Below are 23,516 nucleotides of genomic sequence, written 5' to 3' on the forward strand. Positions count from 1 at the left end.
CAGAACTTACCAACTATTTCGAGTGTTTATAGTTCTCATATAGTTTCTACTTGTTTAAAATTGTCTACTTTTCAGCGTCTCTCAGATGTATGTGAGTTTGTAGTTTAGAGTCTCTCGCACACACATAGGCGTATAAGTAAATGCATCTGTGTGTGACATCTCTCGGCTGCCTTATATATGTATATACATGATTTGATTATTGACGTAAACACCGCTTAGCATGGCCTTAGCATCGCCTTAGTGATGGTATAGCTTAGTGATGCTAATATCCGTGACAATATTATAAATGGGAAAGTTTGGATGTTTGTCCAGACGTTTGTTTTTGTGACTCAATCACGCAAGAACGGCTGGACGGATTTGGATGAAATTTGGCACACATATAGCCAATAGCCTAGAAGGATATACTAGCTATATTTTTTTGAAAAGGGGGGAAGTCCCCGCCCCCTATGAACAGTTATATTTTATTTTTGTATTTTTTCGTCTGTATGACTGAATCACGCCAGAACGGCTACACGGATGTTGATGAAATTTGGGACAGAGATAATAGTCTACTGGCGAAATTTTTTTCGAACATGGAAGAGGGGTTCCACGACCCCTTCGAATAATTACTTTTTAACAATTTTTACACATTATAACTTTACGTAAACTGACCTTCACCAATATTACAAACTCAGTGGATGAAATAAGTCGAGGGCTTACAAAGTGAGTACTGATACACCCCGACCCTTGGGACCCTTGCGGGATCAATTTTGTATAGTTTTCGGGATCCGTCCGGGATCCCGTCGGGGTTATTTTGGGACATTTTCAGGACTATTCCGGGATCATTTCGGGACTATTTCGCGATTATTTGGGGACCCTTCCGGCATCATTTCTGGATTGTTTTCGGGATCCGTGCAGGATCCCGTCGGGGTCATTTCGGAACTTTATCTCGACTAATACGGGATTATTTGGCGACCCTTTCGGCATTATTTCTCGATGGTTTTCGGGATCCGTCCGGGATCCCGTCAAGGTCATTTCGCGGCTGTTTCGGGTTCATTTGGGGTGCCTTCCGGCATCATTTCTAGATGGTTTTCGGGATCCGTCCGGGATCTCGTCGGGGTTATTTCTGGACTTTTTCTCGACTGATACGCGATCATTTGGGGACCCTTTCGGCATCATTTCTGAATGGTTTTTGGGTTCCGTCCGGGATCCCGTCGGGGTCATTTCGGGACTCTTTCTCGAATAATACGGGATCATTTGGGGACCCTTTCGGCATCATTTCTCGATGGTTTTCGGGATCCGTCCGGGATCCCGTCGGGGTTATTTCGGTACTATTTCGGGATCATTTGGGGTGCCTTTCGGCATAATTTCTATATGGTTTTCGGGATCCGTCCGGGATCCCGTCAGGGTCATTTCGGGACTATTTCGGGATCATTTGGGATTTCTGGACTTTTTCTCGACTGATACGGGATCATTTGGGGACCCTTTCGGCATCATTTCTGGATGGTTTTCGGGTTCCGTCCGGGATCCCGTCGGGGTCATTTCAGGACTTTTTCTCGACTAATACGGGATCATTTGGGGACCTTTTCGGCATCATTTCTGGATGGTTTTCGAAATCCGTTCGGGATCATTTGGGGTGCCTTTCGGCATAATTTCTAGATGGTTTTCGGGATCCATCCGGGATCCCGTCAGGGTCATTTCGGGACTATTTCGGGATCATTTTCGGTACCTTACGGCATCATTTCTAGATGGTTTTCTGGATCCTTCCGGGATCCCGTAGGGGTCATTTCGGGACTTTTTCTCGACCAATACGGGATCATTTAGGCTACCTTCCGGCATCATTGCTAGATGGTTTTCGGGATCCGTCCGGGAATCCACCTTGGTCATTTCGGGACTTTTTCTCGACTAATTCGGGATCATTTGGGGACTCTTTCGGCATCATATCTGCATGGTTTTCGGGATCTGTCCGGGATCCCGTCGGGGTTATTTCGGACTATTTCGGGATCATTTGGGGTGCCTTCCGGCGTCATTTCTAGATGGTTTTCATTTTGGAACTTTTTCTCGACTAATACGGGCTCATTAGGGAACCCTTCCGGAATCATATATGGATGTTTTTCGGGATCCGTCCGGGATCCCATCAGGGACATTTTGGGACTATTAGGGCATCATTTGGGGACCTTTCCGGCATCATTTCTGTATAGTTTTCGGGATCACGTCGTGGTCATTTCGTGACTTTTTCGGGATCATTTGGGGTCCCTTCCGGCTAATTTCTGGATGGTTTTCGGGATCCGTCCGGGATCCCGACGGGGTCATTTCGGGACTTTTTCTCGACTAATACGGGATCATTTGGGGACCCTTTCGGCATTATTTTTGGATGGTTTTCGTGATCCCATCAGGGCCATTTTGGGACTATTAGGGGATCATTTGCGGACCTTTCCGGCATCATTTCTGTATAGTTTTCGGGATCCCGTCGTTGTCATTTCGGGACTATTTCGGGATTATTTGGAGACCCTTTCGGCATCATTTCTGGATGGTTTTCGGGATCCATCCGGGATCCCGACGGGGTCATATCAGGACTTTTTGGGGACCTTTCCGGCATTATTTATGTATAGTTTTCGGGATCCCGTCGTGGTTATGTCGTAACTTTTTCGGGAACATTTGGGGTCCCTTCCGGCAAATTTCTGGAGGGTTTTCGGGATCCGTCAGGAATCCCGTCGGGGTCATTTCGGGACTTTTTCGGGACTAATACGGGATCATTTGGGGTATTTTCCGGAATCATTTCTGTATGGTTTTCGGGATCATTTGGGGTCCCTTCCTGCAAATTTCTGGATGGTTTTCGGGATCCATCAGGAATCCCGTCGGGGTAATACCTGGACTTTTCCGAGACTATTTCGGGATCATTTTGGTGCCCTTCCAAGATCATTTCTGGATGGATTTCGAGATCCGGGATCCCGTCAGGGTCATTTCAGAATTTTTTCGGGACTAATACGGGATCATTTTGGGACCCTTCCGGATTCATTTCTGTATGGTTTTCGCGATACGTCGTGGATCCCCTCGGGGTCATTTCGGAACTTTTTTGGACTATGGCGGGATAATTTAGGGACCCTTCCTGAATATTTTCTGGATGGTTTTTGAGAAACGTCCGGGAGCCCGACAGGGTCATTTCGGAACTTTTTCGGGACTATTTCGGGATCATTTTGGTACCCTTCAGGCATCATTTCTTTGTGGTTCTCTGGATAAGTCTAGAATCATGTCGTTGTCATTTCGGGTTTTTGGGACTATTCCGGGAACTCGTGGAGACCCATCTGTGCCATTTCTAGATGGTTTGCGGGATCTGTCCGCAATAGCGTCGGGCAATTTCGTGGATTTTCCTGGATAATTTCGGGAACATTTGGAGATCCTATCATGTTATCAGCCCATTTAGTTCTTTTTTTACTCAATTACAAAAATAAAATGCAGTAGACAGACATTTTTTTTAAACAGATAACTTGATAAGCAGGCTAACGTGAATAGCCCATATATTTTATTTTCTCCTTGCGGACGGGGCCGCGGGTAAAGGCTAGTATATATTATAAATGGGAAAATTTGGATGTTTGGATGTCCAGACGTTTATCTTTGTGCCTCAGTCACGCAAGAACGGCTGGACGGATTTGGATGAAATTTGGCACACATATAGCCAATAGTCCAGAAGGATCTACTAGCTATATGTTTTTCAAAATCAGGAGGTCCCCTAAGAACATTTATAATTTAATTATTATATTTTTTCGCCTTTGTGACTGAATCACGCTAGAACGGCTACATGGATTTTTATTAAATTTTGGGACACAGACAATAGTCTACTAGCCAAATTTTTTTCGAACATGGAAAGGGGGGTGGGGATCCCACGAACCCTTAGAATAATTACTTTTTAATAATTTTTACACATTATAACTTTACTTATACTGGCCTTCACCAATATTACAGACCCAATGGGTCAAATAAGTCGAGGGCTTACAAAGTGAGCAGTGACACCCTCCGCTCCCACTCGCGTCCACCGTCCTTCTCTCCCTTCTGGTGCAAGCTCTATAAATTGTTATAACTCAATATAAACTTTCTCCTAAATCAATAGTTTTTGGTATCTGGCACATACAGATCGAGATCTAAACAATTTTGGAAAAACGATTAGTAGTCCTCTCCTTCTCCATCCGCCCTCCATCAATTGTTTTTATTAGCACGCTTTTGTTAGCTTTACCTGTATGTTTCTTCGTAACTCTTCATTCGGTCCGACGCGCCTGCTGCCTTATTAACATGATTTTATAATTAGCTTCACCTTATTTGTCATCCACTTATGGTCATATCGAGACCCTTCCGGGATCATTTCTGAATGGTTTTCGTGATCCGTCCGGGATCCCGTCGGGGTTATTTTGGGACATTTTCGGGACTATTCCGGGATCATTTGGGGACTATTTCGCGATCATTTGGGGACCCTTCCGGCATCATTTCTGGATCCGGCCGTGATCCCGTCAGGACCATTTCGAGACTATTTGGGGATCATTTGAGGACCTTTCCGGCATTATTTCTGGATAGGTTTCGGGAACTCGACGCGGTAATTTCCGTACTGTTTAGGGATAATTTTGGGGTACCTACCAGCAAAATTTCTGGATGGTTTTCGGTATCCGTCCGGGATCCCGTCGGGCTCATTTCAAGACTTTTTTGGGATCATTTGGTGTTCACTCCGGCAACACTTCTGGATGGTTTTCGGGATCCGTCCGGGATCCCGTCAGGGCCTTTTCGGGACTATTAGGGCATCATTTGAGGACCTTTCCCGTATAATTTCTGGATAGTTTCCGGGATCCGTCGGGGGTCCCGTCAGGGTCATTTCGGGACTTTTAGGGGATCATTTGGGGACCTTTCCGGCATTATTTCTGAATAGTTTTCGGGATGCGCCCGGGATCCCGACGTGGCAATTTCGGGAAAGTTTAGGGACCATTTTGGGGTACCAACCGGCATAATTTCTGGATGGTTTTCGGTATCCGTCCGGGATCCCGTCCCGGTCATTTCAGGACTTTTTTTGTGATCATTTGGTGTCCCCTCCGGCATCATTTCTGGATGGTTTTCGGTATCCGTCCGGGATACCGTAGGGCTCATTTCAGGACTTTTTTGGGATCATTTGGGGTCCCCTCCGGCATCATTTCTGAATGGTTTTCGGGATCCGTCCGGGATCCCGTCAGGGTCTTTTCGGGACTATTAGGGGATCATTTGAGGACCTTTCCGGCATTATTTCTGTTTAGTTTTCGGGATCCGCCCGGGATCCCGACGCGGTAATTTCGGGAATGTTTAGGGACCATTTTGGGGTACCTACCGGCATCATTTCTGGATGGTTTTCGGGATCCGTCCGGTATCCCGTGGGGGCCATTTCGGGGTTATTTCGCGATCATTTGGGTATCCTCCGGCATCATTTCTGGGTGGGTTTCGGGATCCGTCTGGGATCCCGACGGGGTATTTTCGGGATCATCTGCGTACCTTTGAGAGATAAATTCTTGATGGTTTCCGGGATCATTACGGGACTTTTTCGGGGTCATTTTGGGTCCCTTCCGGCATCATTTCTGGATGGTTTTCGGGATCCGTCTGGGATCCCGACGGGTAATATCGGGACTGTTTAGGGATCATTTTGGGGTACCTACCAGCATCATTTCTGTATGGTTTTCGGTATCCGTCCGGGATCCCGTAGGGGTCATTTCAGGAATTTTTTGGGATAATTTGGGGTCCCTTCCGGCATCATTTCTGGATGGTTTTCGGGATCCGTCTGGGATCCCGACGGGGTAATATCGGGACTGTTTAGGGATCATTTTGGGGTACCTACCGGCATCACTTCTGTATGGTTTTCGGTATCCGTCCGGGATCCCGTCGGGGTCATTTCAGGAATTTTTTGGGGGCCCTTCCGGCATCATTTCTGGATGGTTTTCGGGATCGGTCCGGGATCCCGTCGGGGTCATTTAAGCACTTTTTTGGGATAATTTGGGGTCCCTTCCGGCGTAATTTCTAGATGGTTTTCGGGATCCTTCCGGGATCCCGTCGGCGTCATTTCGGGATTTTTCTCGACTGATACGGTATCATTTGAGGACCCTTTCGGCATCATCTCTGGATCCGTTCGGGATCCCGTCAGGGTCATTTCGGGATTATTAGGGGATAATTTGAGGGCCTTTTCGGCATAATTTCTGGATGGTTTTTGGGATCCGTACGGGATCTCGTCAGGATAATTTCTGGACTTTTCCGAGACTATGTCGGGATCATTTTGGGACCCTTCCACGGTCATTTCTGGATGGATTTCGAGATCTGTTCGGGATCCCGTCACGGTAATTTATGGATCCGTTCGAGATCTCGTCAGGTTCATTTCGGGACTTCTTCGTGACTATTTCGTGATCATTTCTGGATGGTTTTCGGGATCCCGTCGGGACTTTTTTGGGGCTAATAAGGGATCATCGGGGGATCCTTTAGGGGTTATTTCCTGGCTTTCTCTGTATTATTTCAGGATCATTTTGGAACCCTTCCGGCATCATTTCTCGATGGTTTTCCGGATCTATCAGGGTCATTTCGGGACCATTTTGGAATCTTTTGGGGACCCTTCCGAGATCATTTCTGGATTCGTCCGGGATGCCGGGGGAGTCATTTCGGGATTTTTTTTGTTACTTTTTCGACATAGTTTTGGGACCCTTCCGGGATCATTTCCGGATCCGTACGGGATCCCATCGAGGTCATTTTCGGACTATTTCGGGATAATTTTGGGACCCTTCCGGAATAATTTCTGTATTGTTTTCGCGATCTGCCGTGGATCCCCTCGGATTCATTTCGGAACTTTTTCGGGAGTAGGGACCCTGGATATTTTCTGGATGGTTTTTGAGATCCGTCCGGGAGCCCGTCAGGATCTTTTCGGAATTTTTTTCGGGACTATTTCGGGATCATTTTGGTACCCTTCTGGGATCATTTCTGTGTGGTTAACTGGATTAGTCTAGAATCGTGTCGTTGTCATTGCGGGTTTTTTGGGACTATTCCGGGAAATTTTGGAGACCCGGGGCATTTCTGGATGATTTTCGGGATCTGTCCGCGATAGCGTCGGGTCATTTCGTGGCTTTTTCTGGATAATTTCGTAATCATTTGGGACCCTATCAGGTTATCAGCTCATTTATTTCTTTTTTTCCTCAATTACAAACATAAAATGCATTAGACAGAAAAAATTTTTTAAACGGATAACTTGATAAGCAGGCTAACGTGAATAGCTCATATATTTCAATTTCTCCTTGTGGACGGGGCCGAATAAATGGAAGCGAATAAACGAATAAAAAGTTCGAATAAATATTATTGGAAATTACGAATACCTGGGGAATAAAAGAGTTTATTATTCGAATAGTCCCAACCCTTCTAATGAACTAAGTGTAACATATATATATATATATATATGTTCAGTTCCCTGAGAACTGCAATCTACACATAACGGAATAAGTTGTGGGAAACGCAACGTAAGAATAAATAAATCGTGGGAGTAATTTGTGTACATGCAAAGGCTTGTGGTGAGCATTTAGTCGGCCTTAAAATGAAATATAACAAGCTTCAAGTTACTAGGTGGCGTACGGCATAGCTGTCGTAGCGTGAGTCAGAATATATGTGTGTACAAATGAGTGAATTAGTGTGTAAAAGTCAATGAATCTCAGGCCATATCAAAACGAGCCAAAGTATATGTATGTAAAAATGTATGAATCTCAAGGCACGCTACACCACCCGCCTTTGAAAGAATGGTCATACATTGTTTGTGCACCAACCCTGTATGACCATTAACTTTGCATCTGTATATTTTGTTGTTTTGTTTATTCATTTGGCGTTCGCCAGTATTTTGTGGCATAATTGTAACTCGATTTCAAAGAAGTTTTATGTTCTTTTTGATATCTTTTACATGTGTTTTTTTTCGCTTTTTTTTTTCTTTTGTACACTGTATATATGAGTACTTAATAATGGAGTTTAGGAGTAAACTGGAATGCTTTTATTTATTCAAGTGTGTGCTATTGCAATCAGGTTCTCTGGTTAAACTATTTTGTTTATTTAAATTTATAGTAATTTAAGCCTATTTTTGTAAATCATTATTTTCTTATTTTCATTCATATTTTCTATATTATAGGGAACTAAAGTGTAATTATTTTTATTATCTATATTTTCTACTCTATAGGGAATTAAATTAAAATTACTTTTCCAATCAAAATTTTCTACTGTAAAGGGAATTAATGTAAAATTATTTTTCCTATTGATAATTTCTATTCTACAGGGAATTAATGTAAAATTATTTTTCCTCTTTATATTTTCTATTCTGCAGGGTTAAATTGAAAATCGATATGTTCTAGTTTATAGGGAGTAAATGTAAAAATATGTTTTCTATATATATTTCCTACTTTACGGCTTACATTGTTATGTAAAGTTATTTTTTCCTATCAATGTTTTCTAGTCTAAAGGGAATTTATGTAAAATTATTTTTCTTATCAAAGTTTTCTACTCAAAAGGGAATTAATGTAAGATTATTTTTCCTATCAATGCTTTCTACTTCAATTGTTATTTTCTAGTCTAAAGGATATTAATGTAAAATAATTTTTCTTATCAATGTTTTCTACTTCCCAAGGCAGTCCGTTCTATGTACCCTGCATCCTGCCACAAATTGTCATCCTCCCAGCAGCTCCTTGCAGCGGGACTGCTCCATATTCTCTTGCTCCGGGAAGTTATCGAATCCAATCCGGGTCCGTTTTCTAACCCCGGTAATGAGAAATGGTTTTGCTGCGTCTGCCGGAAAAGAATCTTTTTAGAACGCTCATACTCTTGTCAGTGTGTCTCGTGCAAGGGATGGTTGCATCGGACAGGTTGTTCTGGGCTAGATCCCAAAACCCGAATTCCACGTAACATTTATAATTCTTTTGTGGCTCCTTGCTGTTCACGCCCAAGGGCGTCCCGTCGTCTACGCCTTAGCGCCCCCCCCCTCCCACTACCTTCCAGCAGCCCCGCTGCTCAGCAAGCCACAACAACTATCCACTGCTGCTCGCGCTCCACGGCACCACCAACTCATTCGGCCGCTCCTACTCATAACTACAACCTCCGTAGTAGAGTCGGGAGCACTACCGCGCATCAGTCCCCACCCCCGTCTTCTCGCCTCCCTTTTCCGGCAGCAATCGGGTAGGTGATGGAAACAGACTCTTAGTTCCTACCTCCTTTTGCACCGTTTGCCAGCACAGAATATATATGTTTGCGACATCCGCCCAATGCAGCTCCTGCCTTGGATGGTGCCACTTTCCTAGATGTTCTGGTCTCCGCGACGGCAATGCTCGACGGGTTTCATAGCGCCATGTTGCCTGGCCGCAAACCGAAACACACCGGGTACCCAATGCTTACCCAAGGACGTCCCATCCCAGGGCCACAACAGCAGTTGCGCCCTAGCCTTTCACAACCCAGGCGTAGTCACGCGTCACTTACTCCCAGAATGACGACATCTCCTCCGTTGCACTTCAGAATTCTGCAGTTAAACTGTAATGGATTAACTGTGAAGATCACGGAGATAGTCGATTTCATGAAGCGGCGCAACATCTGCATTGCTGCGGTTCAAGAGACTAAACTCACAGCAATATCTGCTCTGCAGACTTGTCCTTATATTTTTTTATGTCCACAGAAAATATCGCGAGAGTGGATATGGAGGTGGCCTCGCGTTTATCATACACCAATATCTGTGCAATATCATTTATTTGATCCCGAAGTCGGCCGCAGGGACAGTGTCTTAAAACGTCAAGGCTTATCTGCCCGGTCAGGCGATGCAAACCTAGAAATTATCAACATCTACATCCCTCCTGCCACCTGATGCCCCAGTAGATACCGCCCTAATATCAGCGCCTTACTCACTGGCAATAATCGCATTATGTTAGGCGATTTCGATGCCCATCACGCTCTGTGGCATTCAAACTTGCAGGCAAATACAAGAAACGACGTTCTGCACAATAAACGGAGATCCCCCACATGTAGGAAGCTGTCACAGTTCGCCGGATATATCAGTCGTGAGCGCAGGACTTGTAAACGCCGTCACCGGGCAGCCGATGGTAACATTGGCATCCGACCACCTGCATATACTTATTTCGCTCGAGCGTACCGCCAACTTCATCGTTACAGAAAACCGCACTTTCATAAATTTTAAAAAAGGAAAGTAGGATGAATACAAATCCTTTACAGACAACCGCTTGGCTGCCCTCCCTGTCCCGACTAATGCTCGCCAAATGGAGCGTGCTTTCCGTAAGGTCATTGAATCCGCCTCGGCTCGCTTCATTCCCGCCGGTAGAACTCCCGAAATTCTGCCTCATTTTCCGGCTGAGGCCGCAAATTTAGCGAGAGAACGTGACCTTATAAGACAGCTCGATCCCGGCGACCCCCAAATAAAAGATATAAACCAACGCATCAAATTGCTTGTGGATGAACACAAGCGGGCGAAATGGGAGGAACACCTAAGCGGTTGTAAAGTCTCTATCTAAGCACAATGACAAAATTTCCATTGCCTTTGGCGATAAAGTGCTGTCGGATGCGAAAAAATGCGCGAGCGCTTTCTGCTGACAATATATAATGCATTCTACGGTCGACAAAGATAGACGGAGGGCCAACAGACACGCACATAAGCATAAATTCACCGCGTCCCCAATTAACATCACCCCCAAAGAGGTTGAGGATGCCATCGGTCATGCTAAACCATCCAAAGCAGTGGGCCTAGACGGCATAGCCATGCCGATGCTTAAAAGCCTAGGGAAAGAGGGTTTCAAATATTTAGCGCATGTCTTCAACCTGCCGCTTTCCACCTTCATAATTCCCGAAAAATTGAAAATGGCCAAGTTGGTCCCGCTACTAAAGCCTGGAAAACCAGCTAACATAGGAGAGTCATATCGCCCGATATCTCTCCTATCGCCAGTAGCCGGGACGTCTAAAGCCATTTTGCTCCCCTACTTCAAAGCAAATTTGCAACTATCCTTTCATCAGCATGTCTTCAGAAAACTCCACTGCACCACCACCGCGCTAAATGCCATTAGCGCCCAGATAAATTGCGGTTCCAAACCCCCAACATTCAACTCCAGTAATGATATGGTGCAACAAAATACAAAAATAAAAGAAAATTTCAAAATGGGCGTGGCTCCGCCCTTTTTCATTTAATTTGTCTAGGATACTTTCAACGCCATAAGTCGAACAAAAATTAGCCAATCCTTTTGAAATTTGGTAGGGGCATAGATTTTATGACATTAACTGTTTTCTGTGAAAATGGGCGAAATCGGTTGATGCCACGCCCAGTTTTTATACACAGGCGTCCGTCTGTCCTTCCGCATGGCCGTTAACACGATAACTTGGGCAAAAATCGACATATCTTTAATGAACTTAGTTCACGTGCTTACTTGAACTCACTTTATCTTGGTATGAAAAATGAACGAAATCCGACTATGACCACGCCCACTTTTTCGATATCGAAAATTACGAAAAATGAAAAAATGCCATAATTCTATACCAAATACGAAAAAAAGCATGAAACATGGTAAGGTAATTGGATTGTTTTATTGACGCGAAATATAACTTTAGAAAAAACTTTATAAAAAGGTTGTGACACCTACCATATTAAGTAGAAGAAAATGAAAAAGTTCTACAGGGCGAAATAAAAAACCCTTAAAATCTTGGCAGGTATTACATATATAAATAAATTAGCTGTATCCAACAGATGATGTTCTGGGTCACCCTGGTCCACATTTTGGTCGATATCTGGAAAACGCCTTCACACCACTCCCTTTTAAAACTCTCATTAATACCTTTAATTTGATACCCATATCGTACAAACTCATTCTAGAGTCACCCCTGGTCCACCTTTATGGCGATATCTCGAAAAGGCGTCCACCTATAGAACTAAGCCCCACGCCCTTTTAAAATACTCATTAACACCTTTCATTTGATACCCATATCGTAAAAATATATTCTAAAGTCACCCTTGGTCCACCTTTATGGCGATATCTCGAAAAGGCGAACACCTATAGAACGAAGGCCCACTCCCTTTTAAAATATTCATTAACACCTTCCTTTTGATATCCATATTGTACAAACAAATTCTAGGGTCACCTCTGCTCCACCTTTATGGCGATATCTCAAAACGGCGTCCACATATGGAACTAAGGATTACTCCCTTTTAAAATACTCATAAACACCTTTCTTTTGATACCCATATTGTACAAACAAATTCTAGGGTTACCCCTGGTCCACCTTTATGGCGATATATCGAAACCGCGTCCACCTATGGAACTAAGGATTACTCCCTTTTAAAATACTCATTAGCACCTTTCATTTGATACCCATATCGTGCAAACGCGTTCTATAGTCACCCCTGGTCCACCTTTATGGCGATATCTCGAAAAGGCGACCACCTATACAACAACCACCACTCCCTTTTAAAACCCTTATTAATACCTTTAATTTGATACCCATATCGTACAAACATATTCTAGAGTCACCCCTGGTCCACCTTTAGGGCGATATTTCGAAACGGCGTCCACCTATAGAACTAAGGCCCACTCCCTTTTAAAATACTCATTAACACCTTTCGTTTGATGCCCATATTGTACAAACAAATTCTAGGGTCACCCCTGGTCCACCTTATGGCGATATCTCGAAACGGCGTCCACCTATGGAACTAAGGATTACTCCCTTTTAAAATACTCATTAACACCTTTTTTTTGATACCCATATTGTACAAACAAATTCTAGGGTCACCCCTGGTCCACCTTTGTGGCGATATCTCGAAATAGCGTCCACCTATGGAACTAAGGATTACTCCCTTTTAAAATACTCATTAACACCTTTCATTTGAAACCCATATCGTACAAACGCATTCTAGAGTCAACCCTGATCCACCTTTATGGCTATATCCCTAAATGGCATCCACCTATAGAACTATGGCCCACTCCCTCATAAAATACTCTTTAACGCCTTTCATTTGATACACATTCCAGGGTTTCCCTCGGTTCATTTTCCTACATGGTTATTTTCCCTTATGTTGTCACCATAGCTCTCAACTGAGTATGTAATGTTCGGTTACACCCGAACTTAACCTTCCTTACTTGTTGTCAATGCAGTTGTTAAACTACTTTCACTTATTCTAAGCAGAGCATCATCCGCAAACAGTTTTATGTTACAGTACTTTACAGCTTTAACAATATCATTAATATAAATCAAAAATAATAAAGGAGCCAATACAGAACCTTGCGGTAACCCTAATGGGACCGAAATTTCGTTCGATACTTCATCACCGATTACGGCTTTTTGTTTTCTGTCAGTCAAGTAATTTTGGAACCACTTTAATTCTATACCCTGAATTCCCATGACTTTCATTTTCTGGAGCAAAATGTCTCGGTCCACTGTTTCGAATGCCCTTTTCAGATCCAGGAAAACGCAAACAGTGCCTTTTTTGTTATTTAGATCTTCCTTCCAGTTAGAGATCACTATATTCAGTGCCGTTTCACATGAGTGTTTTCTTCTAAATCCCGATTGTTCACTTATTATTAATTTATTGTCTTCCAAGTAATTTTCTAACTTATTTTTTATAACTGTCTCTATAATTTTTTCGTCACATGGTAGTGTATTTATAGGTCGAATTTCCTCAGGTTTATACGTATTTTTTATTTTTTTTACTGGTATAATGGTCGACGTTTTCCATCTTTGTGGTACAATGCCTGTTTCCATGCTTTCATTTATAATTTTTGCATAAAAATAAGCTGTATACTCTATTGAATCTTTTACAACTCCTTCTGATAAAAGATTTTTGCCACCAATTTTGTTCTTGAATAGCCGAACTATTTTGACAATGTCATCTGCTACAACTTTATTAAATTTGAATGTCGAACTGCTATCAGATACGGTTAAATTTAAATCAAAATGTTCGATACTTTGGTTTATTTCTAAAACACTGTTTACGAAAAAGTTATTGAGCTCATTCGCAATTTCGATCTTTTCTTCGATTTGCTTATCTAATATTTGAATTTTGTTTATTTCTTGATGATCTTTTTTCAGGTTTAAGGTTTGCTTTAGATTTTTCCACATTTCTTTGCTATTATTTTTACTAATTAAGATTTTGTTTTCCATATATTTCGCCTTTTTCTTTTTGATAAGTTTTTTGTATCTTTTGTTTATTTCTTTATAATCGTCCCAATTTCCTGTTTTCCTAGACTCATTTAAAAGATTATATTTAACAATTTTTGTTGTTATATCGGCCTACTGATTTTAAGATCGCGGGTTCGAATCGAGCTCAAGGCCTAACAATAATTTTTTATCATTATTATTGTTATGATAAATTTTTTCTTAATTGAAAAAATTTTTAAATTAGAATAGAAGAAAGAAAAAATTTTAGACAACTGCCAAAGCTCGTTGTATAGATCCATTTCGGGAACTGCTAAATTCCTTCATCGGCAACGTTTAGGCGCCGCTGCTATAACCATTCAGCCACCACAGCGGTTTTTTGTTTGTCTTCATTAATCCTACTTCCATTCTGGTTCGTGCCAATTGATATTCACAACACTGCGACATCTGTTGCAGAATAGCTGTGAAAATTGGACTTGTTTGTTGGCAATGCTGCCATACTGTCATATTTTATTGACACTTTTTTCCCCGTGCTCTGGGATGTATTAACAATTTATTTAAAAGTTTTCCGGATCCGTCATGGCCATTTCGGGACTTTATTGGGACTACTTCGTTATCATTTTGAGACCCTTCCCGCATCATTTCTGGATAGTTTTCGGATCCGTCCGGGACACCGTCATTGTAATTTCGGGACTATTTCGGGATTATTTGGAGACCTCTCAGGAATCATTTCTGGATTATTTTCGAGATTTGTCTGGGATCCTGTCGGGACCATTTCGGGACTATTTTGGTATCATTTTGCGACCCTTCCGGGATCATTTAAGGACTGTTTGAAGCCGGTAGTTCAACACGCATGCCCTTTTAAACGGTTTCTTAAATTATGAGATTTTATGGCTATGGATTCGCTGCAAGTTATTCGTAATTAAAATTTGGTATGTTTTGTCTTTAATATCTAACACAGCTTTTTCGTTCTGTGAATTTTTGATTTTTTTAAATTAATCCTGTAACAAATTGTAATAACTATTATTGCAGTTCTTGTAATATTTTAACCAACTAAATACACGAAAATGCAACACTATTTTCATCTAAAAAAATCTCTTTGGTTTTAGCTGATTGTAGTTCCACTCCTTTGTTCTATGAATAGTAGTTCCTTCACCCCTGTCATATCAATTAATTTAACTTAAAAACAAAATGTATATTTTTTAATTCGAATAGTATATTCACGTGTATACTATTCACGTAAGCGTGACTTTTAGGTTACAGCTCATTTATTTATCTTTTTTTTTCTCTATTACAAAAATAAAATACATTGGACAAAAATAACTTTTAAACAGATATCTTGATAAGAAGGCTAACGTGAGTAGCCCAGATATTTTATTTTGTCCTTGCGCACGGGGCCGCGGGTAAAGGCTAGTATATATATTATAAATGGGAATGTTTGGATGTTTGGATGTCCAAACATGTTTTTTTTTTACCTCAATCACGCAAGAACGGCTGGACGAATTTGGATGAAATTTGGTACACATATAGCCAATAGTCTAGAAGGATATACTAGCTATATATTTTCAAAAGGGGGTCCCTGCCCCCTAGGAACAGTTATAATTTTATTATTATATTTTTTCGTCTTTGTGACTACACGGATTTTTGTGAAATTTGGGACACAGACAATAGTGTACTAGCGAAATTTTTTTCGAACATGGTGGGGGTCCCACGACCCCTTCGAACAATTACCTTTTAATAATTTCTACACATTACATCTTTACGTATACTGGCCTTCACCAATATTACAGACTCAATGGGTCAAATAAGTCGAGGGCTTGCGAAGTGTCTGTGACACCCTCCGCCCTCCTCCCCCCTTCTCACGCCTCTGGTGTAAAATCTATAAATTGTTATCAATCAATATAAATTTTCTCCTAAATCAATAGTTTTTGGTATCTGGCACATACAGATCGAGATCTAAACAATTTTGGAAAAGCGATCCTTCAATTGTTTTTACTAGCACGCTTTTATTAGCTTAAGCTGTATGTTTCTTTGTAACTCTTCATTCGCTTCAACGCGCATGCTGCCTTATTAACATGGTTTTATAATTAGCTTCACCTTATTTGTATTCTGGTTATGGTCATATCGAGACCCTTCCGGGATCATTTCTGAATGGTTTTCGGGATTCGTCAGGGATCCCGTCTAGGTGATTTCGGGACTTTTTCGGGATCATTTTAGGATCTTTCCGGGATCATTTCTGGATAGTTTTCGGGATCCCGTCGGGGTCATTGCGGAACTTTTTCTGGACTATGTCAGGGTCATTTCGAGACTCTTACGGGATCATTTTTAGATGGTTTTCGGGATCGCGTCAGGATCATTTCGGGACTTTTTCGGGACTATTTCTGCATCATTTGAGGATCCTCCCGGCACCACTTCTAGATGGTTTTCGGGATCCCGTCGGGGTAATTTCGGGACTTTTTCGGGATCATATGGGGCCCTTCCAGAATCATTTCTGGATGGTTTTCGGGATCCGTCCGGGATCCTGTCTGGGTAATTTCAGGACTTTCGGCATCATTTGGGGACGCTTCCAGAAACATTTCTGGATTGTTTCCGGGATCCGTCCGGGATCCCGTCAGGGTCTTTTATGGACTTTTTCGGGATGATTTGGGGTAATTTGGGGATCCTTCCATGATCATTACTGAATGGTTTTCGGGATCCATCCGGGATCCCGTCTAATTGATTTCGAGACTTTTTCGGGGTCTATTAGGACCCTTCCGGGATCATTTCAGGAAAGTTTTGGAATCCGCTCGGGATTCCGTCGGGGTAATTCCGGGACTTTTTCTGGACTATGTTAGGGTCATTTCGGGACCCTTACGGGATCATTTTTAGATCGTTTTCGGGATCCCGTCAGGGTCATTTCGGGACTTTTTCGGGACTATTTCGGAATCTTTTTGAGGATCCATCCGGCATCACTTCTAGAAGGTTTTCGCGATCCCTTCAGGGTCATTTCGGGACTTTTTCGGGATCATTTGGGGGCCCTTCCAGAATCATTTCTGAATGGTTTTTGGGATCCGTCCGGGATCCTGTCAGGGTAAGTTCGGGAATTTTTCGGGATCATTTAGGGACCCTTTCGGCATCACAAATGAAAAAAATGATTTAAATAAAAATGCGCTATTTCGTAAGGTTCCCGATTTTAGACAGTCTCGGTGAACTATTTAATAAGAACTAAACTCAAAAGTAAATTTACGTAGGTAAGTACATTTGGTTGAGTACATAGGTACCAGTAAAAGAGAATAGAGTACAATGAGTGAACTTAAGAATGCAAATAACTAAGTAGATATGTATATATATGTGAAGCTATTGAGTGACAGAATTCTGTTATATATTTAATTTTCTACAACTACTGGATGGTTTTCCAGATCCCGCCAGGGTCATTTCGGGACTTTTTCGGGATCATTTGGGGGACCTTCCGGAATCATTTCTGGATGGTTTCCGGGATCCCGGCAGGGTCATTTCGGGACTTTTTCGGAATCATTTGGTGACCCTACCGGAATCATTTCTGGATGGTTTCCGGGATCCCGTCGGGATCATTACGGTACTTTTTCGGGACTATTTTGGTATAATTTTGGGACCCTTCCGGGATCATGTAAGGTCCCTTCAAAACCGGTACTTCAGCAAACATGTCTTTTTAAATTATTAGTTTTTATGAAGCATGGATTTGCTGCAAATTATTCGTAATTAAAATTCGGTATGTTTTATCTTTAATATCTAACAAAGCTTTGCCGTTCTATTTTTTAATTTTTTTGACTTTTTAAATTATTAGTTTTTATGAAGCATGGATTTGCTGCAAATTATTCGTAATTAAAATTCGGTATGTTTTATCTTTAATATCTAACAAAGCTTTGCCGTTCTATTTTTTAATTTTTTTAAATGATTCCTGTAACGAACTGTTATAACTATAATTGCACTTTTTGTAATATTTTAACCAACTAAATACCCGAAAATGCAACACTATTTTCATCTAAAAAATTATCTTTGGTTTTAGGTGATTGTAGTTTCACACCTTTGATCTATGAATAGTAATTCCTTCACCCCTGTCATATCAATTAATTTAACTTAAAAACAAAATGTATTTTTTTTAATTCGAAATATACTATTCACGTGTATACTATTCACGTAAGCGTGCCTTTTCGGTTATCAGCTCATTTTTTTTTCTATTACAAAAATAAAATACATTAGACAAAAACAATTTTTAAACAGACAACTTGAAAAGCAGGCTAACGTGAATAGCCCATATATTTTATTTTCTCCTTGCGCACGGGGCCGCGGGTAAAGGCTAGTATATATATTATAAATGGGAATGTTTGGATGTTCACGTTTTTTTTTTTTTTTTTTTGCCTCAATCACGAAAGAACGGCTGGGCGGATTTGGATGAAATTTGGTACACATATAGCCAATAGTCGAGAAGGATCTACTAGCTACATATTTTTCAAAAGGGAGGTCCCTGCCCCCTAGGAACAGTTATAATTTAATTATTATATTTTTTCGTCTTTGTGACTGAATCACGCCAGAATGGCTACACGGATTTTTGTGAAATTTGGGACACATACAATAGCCTACTAGCGAACTTTTTTTTCGAACAATTGCCTTTTAATAATTTCTACACATTACAACTTTGCGTATACTGACCTTCACCAATATTACAGACTCAATGGGTCAAATGAGTCGAGCGCTTACAAAGTGGCAGTGACACCCGCAGCCCCCCCCCCCCCCCTTCTCAAGCCACTGGTGTAAAATCTATAAATTGTTATCAATCAATATAAATTTTCTCCTAAATCAATAGTTTATGGTATCTGGCACATACAGATCGAGATCTAAACAATTTTGGAAAAGCGATCCTTCAATTGTTTTTACTAGCACGCTTTTATTAGCTTAAGCTGTATGTTTCTTTGTAACTCTTCATTCGCTCCAACGCGCATGCTGCCTTATTAACATGGTTTTATAATTAGCTTCAATTTATTTGTAATCCCGTTATGGTCATATCGAGACCCTTCCGGGATCATTTCTGGATGGTTTTCGGGATTCGTCAGGGATCCCGTCGGGGTCATTGCATGACTTTTTCGGGATCATTTGGGGTACCTTCCGCTATGGACTATGTCAGGGTCATTTCGGGATCCTTACGGGATCAGTTCTAGATGGTTTGCGGAATCCCATCAGGGTAATTTCGGGACTTTTCGGGATCATTTGTGGACCCTTCCGACATCATTTCTGGATGGTTTTCGGGATCTGTCAGGGTCATTTCGGGATCATTTGCGGACCCTTTCGGCATCAATTTTGGATGGTTTCCGAGATCCGTCCGGGATACCGTCAGGGTCATTTCGGAACTTTTTCGGGATCATTTGTGAACCCTTCCAGCATCATTTCTGGATCGTTTTCGGGATCCGTCCGCGATCCTCTCTGAGTAATTTCGGGAATTTTTCTGAACTATTTCGTGATCATTTGCGGACCCTTCAGACTTAAATTCTGGATGGTTTTCGGGATCCGTCCGGGATACTGTCTCGGTGATTTCGGGCCTTTTTCGTGTTCATTTTGGGATCCCTCCGGGATCATTTCCGTACAGTTTCCGGGATCCCGTCAGTTTCATTTCGGCACTTTTTCGGGATCATTTTCCGACCCTCCTGGAATCATTTCTGGGTGGTTTCCGGGATCCATCGGCATCATTTCTGCATGGTTTTCCGGATCAGCTCGGGATCCCGTAAGGGTCATTTCAAGATTATTTGGGGATCATTTAAGGAACCTTCAGATATCAATTCTGGATGGTTTTCGAGATCCGTCCGGGATCCCGTCTAGGTGATTTCGGGACTTTTTCGGGATCATTTTAGGACCTTTACGGGATCATTTCTGGATAGTTTTCGGGAACCGCTCGGGATCCCGTCGGGGTCATTGCGGAACTTTTTCTGGACTATGTCACGGTCATTTCGAGACTCTTACGGGATCATTTTTAGATGGTTTTCGGGATCCCGTCAGGGTCATTTCGGGACTTTTTCGGGACTATTTCTGAATCATTTGAGGATCCTCCCGGCATCACTTCTAGATGGTTTTCGGGATCCCGTCAGGGTCATTTCGGAACTTTTTCGGTACTATTTCTGCATCATATGAGGATCCTCCCGGCACTATAATTGCACTTTTTTTTACCCAATTAAATACCCGAAAATGCAACACTATTTTCATCTAAAAAATTCTCTTTGGTTTTAGCTGATTGCAGTTTCACTCCTTTGTTCTATGAATAGTAATTCCTTCACCCCTGTCATATCAATTAATTTAACTTAAAAACAAAATGTATATTTTTTAATTCGAATAGTATATTCACGTGTATACTATTCACGTAAACGTGACTTTTAGGTTATCAGCTCATTTATTTTTTTTTTCTCTATTACAAAAATAAAATACATTGGACAAAAATAATTTTTAAACAGATAACTTGATAAGTAGGCTAACGTGAATAGCCCATATATTTTATTTTGTCCTTGCGCACGGGGCCGCGAGTAAAGGCTGGTATATATATTATAAATGGGAAAGTTTGGATGTTTGGATGTCCAGACGTTTTTTTTTTTTTGCCTCAATAACGCAAGAACGGCTGGACGGATTTGGATGAAATTTGGTACACATATAGTCAATAGTCTAGAAGGATATACTAGCTATATATTTTTCAAAAGGGGGTCCCTGCCCCCTAGGAACAGTTATAATTTCATTATTATATTTTGTCGTCTTTGTGACTGAATAACGCCAGAATGGCTACACGGATTTTTGTGAAATTTGGGACACAGACAATAGTCTACAAGCGAAATTTTTTTCTAACATGGTGGGGGTCCCACGACCCCTTCGAACAATTACCTTTTAATAATTTCTACACATTACGTCTTTACGTATACTGGCCTTCACCAATATTACAGACTCAATGGGTCAAATAAGTCGAGGGCTTGCAAAGTGTCAGTGACACCCTCCGCCCTCCACCCCCCTTCTCACGCCTCTGGTGTAAAATCTATAAATTGTTATCAATCAATATAAATTTTCTCCTAAATCAATAGTTTTTCGTATCTGGCACATACAGATCGAGATCTAAACAATTTTGGAAAAGCGATCCTTCAATTGTTTTTCCTAGCACGCTTTTATTAGCTTAAGCTGTATGTTTCTTTGTAACTCTTCATTCGCTCCAACGCGCATGCTGCCTTATTAACATGGTTTTATAATTAGCTTCACCTTATTTGTAATCCCGTTAGGGTCATATCGAGACCCTTCCGGGATCATTTCTGGATGGTTTTCGGGATTCGTCAGGGATCCCGTCGGGGTCATTGCATGACTTTTTCGGGATCATTTGGGGTACATTACGCTCTGGACTATGTCAGGGTCATTTCGGGATCCTTACGGGATCAGTTCTAGATGGCTTGCGGAATCCCATCAGGGTAATTTCGGGACTTTTCGGGATCTTTTGTGGACCCTTCCGACATCATTTCTGGATGGTTTTCGGGATCTGTCAGGGTCATTTCGGGATCATTTGCGGACCCTTTCGGCATCATTTTTGGATGGCTTCCGAGATCCGTCCGGGATCCCGTCAGGTTAATTTCGGAACTTTTTCGGGATCATTTGTGAACCCTTCCAGCATCATTTCTAGATCGTTTTCGGGATCCGTCCGCGATCCTCTCTGAGTAATTTCGGGAATTTTTCTGAACTATTTCGTGATCATTTGCGGACCCTACAGACTTAAATTCTGGATGGTTTTCGGGATCCGTTCGGGATACTGTCTCGGTGATTTCGGGCCTTTTTCGTGTTCATTTTGGGATCCCTCCGGGATCATTTCCGTACAGTTTCCGGGATCCCGTCAGTTTCATTTCGGCACTTTTTCGGGATCATTTTCCGACCCTCCCGGAATCATTTCTGGGTGGTTTCCGGGATCCATCGGCATCACTTCTGCATGGTGTTCCGGATCAGCCCGGGATCCCGTCAGGGTCATTTCAAGATTATTTGGGGATCATTTAAGGAACCTTCAGAGATCAATTCTGGATGGTTTTCGAGATCCGTCCGGGATCCCGTCTAGGTGATTTCGGGACTTTTTCGGGATCATTTTAGGACCTTTCCGGGATCATTTCTGGATAGTTTTCGGGATCCGCTCGGGATCCCGTCGGGGTCATTGCGGAACTTTTTCTGGACTATGTCAGGGTCATTTCGAGACTCTTACGGGATCATTTTTAGATGGTTTTCGGGATCCCGTCAGGGTCATTTCGGGACTTTTTCGGGACTATTTCTGAATCATTTGAGGATCCTCCCGGCATCACTTCTAGATGGTTTTCGGGATCGCTTCAGGGTCATTTCGGGACTTTTTCGGGACTATTTCTGCATCATTTGAGGATCCTCCCGGCATCACTTCTAGATGGTTTTCGGGATCCCGTCGGGGTCATTTCGGGACTTTTTCGGGATCACTTGGCGCCCTTCCAGAATCATTTCTGGATGGTTTTCGGGATCCGTCCGGGATCCTGTCAGGGTCATTTCGGGAATTTTTCGGGATCATTTAGGGACCCTTTCGGCATCACTACTGAAAAATATGATTTAAATAAAAACGCGCTATTTCGTAAGGTTCCCGATTTTAGACAGTCTCGGTGAACTATTTAATAAGAACTAAACTCAAAAGTAAATTTACGTAGGTAAGTACATTTGGTTGAGTACATAGGTACCAGTAAAAGAGAATAGAGTACAATGAGTGAACTTAAGAATGCAAATAACTAAGTTACTTACTTCTTACTTACTTAATTGGCGTTTAACCGTCTAAACGGTTATGGCCGTCCAACAAGGAGCGCCAGTCGCTCCTTCGCTCCGCCAACCGGCGCCAATTGGTCACACCAAGGGAGTTTAAATCGTTTTCCACCTGGTCCTTCCAACGGAGTGGGGGCCACCCTCTACCTCTGCTTCCATAGGCGGGTTCCGATAGAAACACTTTCTTGGCCGGAGCATCATCTTTCATTCGCATAACATGGCCTAGCCAGCGCAGCCGCTGTGTTTTAATTCGCTGGACTATGTTGATGGCTGCGTATAGCTCGTACAGCTCATCATTAAATCTTCTTCGGTACTCGCCATCGCCAACGCGTAGAGGTCCATAAATCTTTCGAAGAACTTTTCTCTCGAACACTCCCAAAGCCGCTTCATCTGCTGTTGTCATGGTCCATGCTTCTGCCCCATATAGTATAATAATAACTAAGTAGATATATATATATACATATATGTCAAGCTATTGAGTGACAGAATTCTGTTATATATTTAATTTTCTACAACTACTGAATGGTTTTCCAGATCCCGTCAGGGTCATTTCGGGACTTTTTCGGGATCATTTGGGGGACCTTCCGGAATAATTTCTGGATGGT

The sequence above is a fragment of the Eurosta solidaginis genome, chromosome X (genome assembly GCF_040869045.1).
Source record: "Eurosta solidaginis isolate ZX-2024a chromosome X, ASM4086904v1, whole genome shotgun sequence".
In the NCBI taxonomy this organism is placed as follows: domain Eukaryota; kingdom Metazoa; phylum Arthropoda; class Insecta; order Diptera; family Tephritidae; genus Eurosta; species Eurosta solidaginis.